Source organism: Felis catus, chromosome B4 (genome assembly GCF_018350175.1).
Source record: "Felis catus isolate Fca126 chromosome B4, F.catus_Fca126_mat1.0, whole genome shotgun sequence".
NCBI classification, from domain to species: Eukaryota; Metazoa; Chordata; class Mammalia; order Carnivora; family Felidae; genus Felis; species Felis catus.
The window spans coordinates 103,312,109-103,321,067 of NC_058374.1; the positions used below are offsets into that span (position 1 = coordinate 103,312,109).

Below are 8,959 nucleotides of genomic sequence, written 5' to 3' on the forward strand. Positions count from 1 at the left end.
TCATTCTTCTTGGAATGATTATTTATTTAAGATGGGATGGAGATTGTGGTGGGGGTTGGATAAGCAATTATAACTGCTCCTGGGCTGGAAGTATTGCCCCAGCAATTGCTGTCGACAGAGGAATTTCATTCTGGAGAACAAAATGCAATGTTGAAGGAGAAGCTATAGTTTGGGTCATAGGTCAGGTAAATAATTGGCAGCAGCAAAAAAGATGAATTTGAGTCCTGTTATCTGAGTAGATAGCTGGAGACCAGGACTGGGAAATCCAGAGTTGGTGGCACTTGGGGTTCCAGAGTCTTTGACTTGGCCTTGGAGATTGATACAGATCTGGATGGGATTCAGGGTCAGAAATGCAGTATCTCTCAGGGGTATCATGACATGACAAGACTAGGCTAGTAGTTCCCAACAGTTATGAGTTCATAGTATACTTTGTAATGCTAGAAAAGATAAAAGGATGAATATGAGTTTAAAAAAATAGGAAATCTTAGGAAAATTTAAGTTTTATAGAGTTGTTACTCATTACCCTAGGTGTGTTTTCACACTGAGGACCTGTTTGAACAGAGCTTTCTTTTGCTCTAAACGTCCTCTCTTGTAGTAAAATTCTAAAGAGGCATATGACTCTTCATACCCTTCCGTTGTGACCCCATCTGTCGTACCCTTCACAGACAATTGCTGTATTGATATCTAATTTAGTTATCTCTATTTCTTTATCTTCAACTCACTTTAATGCAAAGAGAAGATTTAAAAAAAACACTTATTGATTTAGAAATGTAAGGCCTTGATTAATAATTAATTATCATTTGACATTAATTAAACTCTGTTGATCTATCGTCACACAACATAAAATGCATGTACTATTGGCTTTCAAAGTATAACATTCAATGATTTTTAATATATTCACAGTGTTGTGCCACCGCCATCACAATAAATTTTAGAATACAGTATTTCTCCCACTTGTCTATGGGGGATAGATTCCAAGACCCCCAGTGGGTGCCTGAGACTCCAGATAGTACTGAACCCCATATATATTATGTTATTTCCTATAATACATACCCATGATGGTTTAATTTATAAATTAGGCACAGTAAGAGATTGACAACAACAAGTACTAATAAAATAGATTATAAAAATATCCTATAATAAAAGTTATGTGAATATGGCTTCTCTCTCAAATGTCTTATTGTACTGTATGTAGTCAACCTTCTTCTTGTGATGATGCGAGTTGATAAAATGCCTACATGATGAGATGAAGTGAGGTAAATGACATGGATATTATCATGTACTGTTTGGCTATTATTGACCTTCTGACATATTGTCAGACCTGACATATTGTCTGACATATTGACGACCATCTGTTTCCTGACTTGAAGTTGACCACCTGAAATGAAGGGAAAGCAAAATGGTGAATGCGGGGGAGGGAGGGTCTACTATGCTTGGAGAGAAACTATTCCTGTGAAAATGTGGCTATGACAGTGGCTAGCAGTCAAAATCTCAGGAATCAAAGGGTGAGCTCTTTTCTGATTTGAGCAGCCCTTGATTTCTAGGTGCCCTATTTTAGTAGAAGAGGATTAAGAGTTCCCTGGAGGTAAGGAACCTACATTTATTGATTACCTATTATTTGTTATGGTGGGTTCTTCAAATATTTTATCTTATTTCTCACAGCAAGTCTGTGAGCTGGATAGTATTATAGTAGTTTTTAGGACAAAGGTGGAAAAATGACACCCCAGAAGGTAATTCAGTTGTTTAATATCCCATACCTAGTAAATGGTGGAGTTGAGAGTCAAGCCTGGGTCTGTCTGACCCCAGAATCATGCAGTCACATGGTTAGCTCCTCTGTCAGGTTCTAATCAGTTTGAAGCACATGTCAGCCTGTGGTGGAGAAACCAAGACTGTGTTTGGTCACATGCCCATAGAATAAACAACGTATCTCTCACATTCACCTATGCTTATTTTTCAAAATATATGGTTGATTTTATGATTAGAAATTATAAATCTAATTATATCTTTAATAAATTTAGAGTTTCCTTTTGTCATTATATAGTAACAGTCTAAGAAAATATACCCATGGGTTGAAAGCAATATTGTGCAATGGCTAAGAACTGAGGTTCTGGAGGAAGAACACTTTGCATTTAAATCCTGGCTTTGCTATTTATTCTCTAGCTAGGTGACATTGGGCAAGTTATTTCACTTCTCTAGAGGTCAGTGTCTTTCTTGTAAAAGGTAGATACCATTGAATTTATAAAATTGCTATGAGGATTAAATAAATTGATGAATGCAAGTTACTTAGACGGCACTTGGCTCAGACTAAACACTTAAGTTTTAGTTATTATTATAACTTCTGTCTTACAGGGAATTTAGAAACATTCTGATTTTAAGAGGGAAAATACTTGAAATGGGTAAGAACTTCTGCATTCGAGTCCAATTCCATCCCTTAGGGCCAATGACTTTGTAAAGTTACTTAAACTTTTTTGTATTAGGTTTCTATAGGTGTTTTAACCATTTCAATGATATATATCTATGATATATATATATCATATATATATATATATATATATATATATATATATATATATATGGCACCAAACACAGCCAGTGAGAGAAATCATAAGTGCTCAAACATGACAGAGATAAGAAATATGATAACTATGATTTAATCATTAACCATAACTTAAAATTTACTTACATTAAATCGCTTTCCAAAATAGTTACCTAAGGAAGTGTGTGATGAGAGCAAAAATAGCAAAATTACATTTTTTCAGCAAGGTTTATGGACCTGTCTCTCTGCTAGACGATATTACACAGTAAAAAATGATGAGGTTCCTGACTATAAAGGAACTTGTCATCAAATTGGGGTATGGGTCATCCACAAAAGGGATAATAGTTGTAAAGCTCTCAGTACTCTGTCACACAGTGGGACCTCAATCACTAAGAGCTGATATGATGATGATGATGATGATCGTTTTATTAATTATCAAAAAGTACATAACAAAGAGCTAAACAGTATAATATCAACAACCAGAGTCTAAGGCCATCAACAATAAGGGGCTAGTTGGAAGGTAAAGATATTTTTAAAATGAGAGCAACATGAGTTTAAGGTACAGTGAATTCTTGTTATTTGCAGTAGTTATGATCTATGAAGTTCCTGAGAGCACTGAATCAGGGAATACTGAAGCTAGTTGCTTTAGACATTACCCACCGCTTTTAGGGGAAGTACAGGGTTAGGTTCCTGTGAGTCTCTGGTCAGGACATTTTCAACAACTGATCAGTACATAATCTTACTCTGTGTGTGTCTTTGTTTAAAGACCTTTATTTAATATACATCGTTGATTCATCGACATTGACCTCACAGCCAACAGCACTATAACTCACATCTGAATGAAGATTATCTAACACACGCATTCTTTCTGTAAGAAATCACAGCTACTTATGCTTAGGAATACTTGTCAGCACTTCAGCACTGTGCGTGGGGGCCATTTTAAACAGCGAAATCACCAACAGGAAACACCAACATGCAAAAGACGTAGTATTGAATAGATGACAAAAAGGCCACTTGTATATAGTACAAGAGCTGAAACAAGAGGGTAGAATGTTGCCTGGTTAGATTTTACCTGGGAAGGTGTGCTCTCCATATATTTGAGAGTGACTGGGAAAATGGCGTCACTGCCGATTTTGAGGGCTATAAGTATACTGTAGCCAGTTGGTGCGTTTGCAAAAACTTTACCTGTGAATAATGTACACTGTAAATCTGGAGGACTGGCTTTGAGGAAGAGGCGAGTTTTGAGGTAGGCCTTGCGGGAGGAGCAAATAAAGGTGAGAGAGATAGATGAGGAGAGATAGCAGGCCCTAAAGGGATGTAGTCTCCTATAAATTCTTACCTTCCTGCCCACAGATTGTTTGCTAACTCTGGGATACCATGCTGTCTCCCAAGCTGAATCTTTGAGTTTGCAGTTTCCTGTTTATTAAAGAAGCAGTTCAATAATTAAACATAGGGAGGCTTTTAATTTACACAATACAGTATTGTTAGATGTCTTTCCATGTTTCTTTTGTCTGTGAATGAAAACAGTCTGGAGATTTCCCACTTAGGGATAGATACCAATTAAAAGCCCTGGGTTCAACCTGCAATTAAATCTGCAAATCAAGACAGATTATTCTCCTTATTTTGTTGTTGTACACTTATCTTAGGCAGAGCAGAGATAGAAAACTGGGGACAACCAGGGAGAACCTTTCAAATCTTATAATGCTTTCCAATCCCTAAATTAGCTTATGTTGTTTTTGATTGCCTTTAAGTGGAAAAAAATGATTTTCCCTTAATCCATAATTCAAACATTGCTTCTCCAAGTGATAAAAATAGCATGTAGGTATTAGTCAAAGATTTTCTTTTTCAAGATTTGGCTGAAAACCAAACTAAAACTTCCATGTGTTCCAATAAACCCAGTGTTTCTCATAGGTTGCTATTTCTAATCCCTGTTTCCATGGAAATGGACTTTTTACATCGGCAAAATGGGGATGAGGTACTGAGTGATTTATACCTACTGTTTGATATTTTAAGTGATTCACCACTGCTCTTTTTCTTTACCGTAGAAAGTATACAAGGATATTTTTCCCATAGGGCTCTCAGCCCCTCGAAAAGGGAGCTCTCAAGATACAATCCTTAAGGGATAGAGCCACAGCCAGCGTACCCCTTATAAGACAGAGGCTGCAGTGGTTATGAGAGAGTAAACGTATAAGTCACTGTAATTTGCTGTTCTGCTCAGAATGGTTTAATGGACATGGGAGATTTACAAAGCATTTACAATATATCCTGCAATATGAGCTAGGGGATAGGAAACATTTAAAAATTATTTTTTTTTCATGTTTTTATTTATTTGAGAGAGGGAGAGAGAGAGAGAGAGAGAGAGAGAGAGAGAGAGAGAGAGAGAGAGAGAGAATGAGTGGGGGAGGGGCAGAGAGAGAGGGAGACACAGAATCAGAAACAGGCTCCAGGCTCTGAGCTGTCAGCGCAGAGGAGCTCATGGGGCTCAAACTCATGAGCTGCAAGATCATGACCTGAGCTGAAGTCGGATGCTTAACCCACTGAACCATCCAGGTGCCCCAAAACATTTAAAAATTATTATTAAAATCAATAGCTCAAGAATGACCTTTATTTTTTTTTTTTCCTCTGTAGGATATTTTCCCCTTTGATCAATCTAAGAACCCTCGGATGTTCACTTAGTCAGAAGGATCTGTGATTTGGTTCTGATCACCTTCCAGAAAGGAAACTGTGTAGGTCTGGACTGTGCTCTGTGGCCATTGTTGTTGCTTCTACATTAATGGGAATAATTCATTAGCCAAAAGTCAGTTCTGAAAGGGTCAGTTGTACACATGGCTCCTGACAAATTCCCTTTGCTCCTGAGCTAAGCTTCCACAGTCTGGAAAGTGGGGATCCCTTCCACCTATAACTGATAGATTGACAGTCAAAGTTTATCTAAAAATTCGGGCATTTTAGTTGTCCTACCTATTGGTAGCAAGTATTGTTATTTTAAAAACATAGTTTATACCAACCTTATTAGTAGTGGAGGTCCATGTAGACCCATGCAGTTGATTTCAACTTTTATTTTTTATTTATTTTATTTTTATATTTTTAAGACTTATTTATTTTTGTATGAGAGTGAGAGAGACAGAGCATGAGCAAGGGAGAGCAGAGGGAGAGGGACACAAAGAATCTGAAGCAGGCTCTATCTTCTGAGCTGTCTGCACAGAGCCCGACACAGGGCTTGAACTCACAAACTGTGAAATCATGACCGGAGCTGAAGTCAGACGCTTAACTGACTGAGCCACCCAGGTGCCCCAGTTGATTTCAAATTTTAAAAACATACTTTAAAAATTATTATTATTATTATTATTTTATTATTATTATTATTATTATTATTATTATTATTTTAAAGTTTATTTATTTGGAGAGAGAGGAGAGAGTGAGCAGGGTAGGGGCAGAGAGAGAAGGAGAGAGAAAGAGAATCCCAAGCAGGTTCCGCATTGCCAGTGTAAAGCTTGATGTAGGGCTCGAACCCACAAACGGTGAGATCATGACCTGAGCCGAAACCAAGCCTTGAGCACCTAACCAACTAAGCCACCCAGGTACCCCCAAAGACATACTGTTTTTTTAAACTGCTAGAAAGTGTTTGACTGAATTCATTATGTTAACCTGTGTTTAGGTGTTATGGAAAACTAATAACAAGCCCATTATTTTACAAAGTTAACCTCTTTCCCTTTTCCTTCCAGTTGGCGTTGGGGGTATGAGCTATTCTTACAACTCTAGAATGTTTATGCAAAGGAAGAATGATTCAGTCTGCCTGCAGTCATTGTGCTAAGATGAATAAATCCTTTCCTACTTTTGTTTTTCAAGTTCCTCTACTTTCGCTTTTTCCTCCGTGGCCGCTTCCTATCTCAAATGGAGAAAATAACAGTACAGTAGAAGACAATTCTTTTCAGTTACCAAGGCAAATGTTTTTAAATTCCCCTCTCCAGCATGGAAGCTCCTTGATCTTGGCACCGATCAAGCATTAAATAAGAGCTTGAAGAAAATTGTATAATTCCTGGAGGCTTATGAATAAACATTCAATGAACAGTAAAATGGAAAGCCCCGATTTTAGAAAGTGAGTGCGTCTTGCTCTGTTCAAATGTTTGCTTTAAAAGCACTTAAGAAGTTCCTGCAGAATCTCTTGCTCTCTTTTTCTAACAAATCCTCCTTGCTCCTCCTCCATGAAAGGTTGACGTTACCACAGGAGTTCAAATAAAATGGCGTGGTGCAAGTCCACACAGGCCAAATGCCTCTAAGTTCTTTTTGTGGTCGTTAGTGGGTGGAATATATATCCAGTTTTCTTAACACAAAGAATTCTAAGTACTTTCAATATTTTAGTGTAAGAATCAAGGTAGTCACACACCTTCTCATCCTGGAACATTTTTATTCTCGTCACCCCCTCCCCAACAGTGTCCTCCCTTCTGATGTTAAGGCTCTTGGATGCTTGCCAGAAACACAAGGCTGAATGGAGACTGTTCTCACCCCTCCTTTACAGTCTACACACTCTTACAACTGCATTATAATCCAATTAATGTAAAATAAGGAAACTATTTACATTACAGTCTTGCCGTAACATATTCATCAGGAGGCCATGTGGAGAGATAGTAGAAGGGGGTGCCTGGTTCTGTATATGTTATGTCACTGAATTGTTATACATGTGAAAGCAGTTGCTGGGTTTTTTTTTTTTTTTATCTTTATTTAATAGATGAAGAAACTGAGTCTCAAACTGGCAAAGCAGCTTTTTTTTCAAGGGCACAGAACTAGTTATAAGGGGAACCTGAGGTTGGAATCCATGTTTATCTGAAACCCACGCCATTCATGTAAAGGGGGGGAAATGGTATGGTGTTGATGTCCTCAGTGCAATTAAATAGAAAATCGCTTGGGAAGAGTTCCAAAATTAATCTGCTCCACTTAAAAATTTTTATTCTGGAGAAAGGTTATTTGGTCTTCAAGGATCAGCTGAAATTAAGTAATGTTCTTAACTCTGCTAACACAACCTTATTTTCTCTTATGTAACAATGTATCCAGCCAGACCTCAATTAATTCCGGACCTATGAATCTAAATGGTTGCAAACTGGCCTCCGGGGCTACACGGAGGGCAAGGAGAGACCAAAGAAAGAGGCGGACCACTCTAGGTTGGTAGGTGGCAGTTTTAAAAAGCAAGGGAACTTACACATGAGGCTTGTCTCCTGTGGCCATAAGACAAGCAGGTCTCCACACCTGCTGGCCAGAATCTTAGTTTACCGAGAGGTCTTAACTGAGTTCGGTCACTATACAGTTCAGATAGTCTCAACAACACATTGCTCTCTCCAAGCTGTGTCGTTGATTATGGCTCTGGCTATGAGAATGGTGGGTGAAACGCACATTCCAAGGATAGGGTTGGAGGTGAGAAACCTCCTATGCTCTGGGTCCAGCTCATGGGTCAACCAGCAGTCACATCTTCTCGACGACCTCCTCAAACACAGCTGATTGATAAATCCACTCAGAGGCCTCCCAGGCACCTCAAAATCAGTATAGGTAGGTTGTTGAATATGAATATAGCGGTTGAGGGACTGTGCCATTAACTGGCTGTGTGACTGAGCAACTCCCCTAGCCTCCCTGCCCCTCTGACTTCTCATTGGTAAACTGAGGACTGTATAGAATCTATCTGATGGACTTGCTATGAGGCTTTGGGAAAATAATATATATATGCACACACACAGTACCTAGAACAGCATCAGGTGCAGAGCTATTTCTGTGTAACTGCTTGTGTTATCATCACCCAAATAGCCTTATTGCTTTATTTCCCCAAGGCTAGATGTCTACATGTGTTCCTTGGGTGACCTGACCTGGCATGCAGTTGTCTTGTGGTCCAAGCCAGAGGACTGGGCATCAGCTCTAACTCTTTCCCCTCCCTCACCCTCATGTTTAATCAGTCACCTATTCCTGCTGATTTTAGCTTTAAATCTTTCATGAATACCTACTTCTCTTCATCTCCACCGTCACTTCACTAGTTGGAGATACCATCTTGTTTACCTTGATCACTAGAATAGTCTTCTTGAAGATCTCTTCCCTTTCATTCCCTCCATTCCCAATTGCATCCGGTTTTCTCACTGCAGTCAGGGGCATTTGAAAAGTGCAAGTCTGACTGTGCGAGCCCTCAGCTTCAATCTCATTATGATTTCCTGCTGTTCTTGAGGTAAGCACCACAATTTTCATTTTAACAAAGTCCAACTGACTGACAGTCTTGTCAGAGCCATCTCTCACCACTCGGTCTTTGCTTCCTGAACTCCGACCACCAGAGCCTTCGTTTGGTTTCTTGTGGGCTTCACATCCTTTCTGGCTGTAGGGTCTTCTTACTTGCTGTGCCTCATGCTAGGATGAGGTATATACATGGTATTGCCTTGACCCTAAGTCTGGACC

General features: G+C 38.9%; 1 long non-coding RNA gene across 2 annotated transcripts in view; it reads left to right on the forward strand.

Moving 5' to 3' along the window:
- LOC111561484 overlaps nucleotides 1-6,948 on the forward strand; it is a 52,421-nt gene extending 45,473 nt beyond the window's left edge. The window contains exons 5-6 of one of the 2 annotated variants that reach the window (XR_006600893.1): nucleotides 5,165-5,262; nucleotides 6,259-6,948. This is a non-coding gene — a long non-coding RNA (uncharacterized LOC111561484). The remainder of the gene's footprint in view (nucleotides 1-5,164; nucleotides 5,263-6,258) is intronic. The other variant, XR_002744131.2, reaches the window with a different exon arrangement.
- The last annotated feature ends 2,011 nt before the right edge of the window (nucleotides 6,949-8,959 follow it).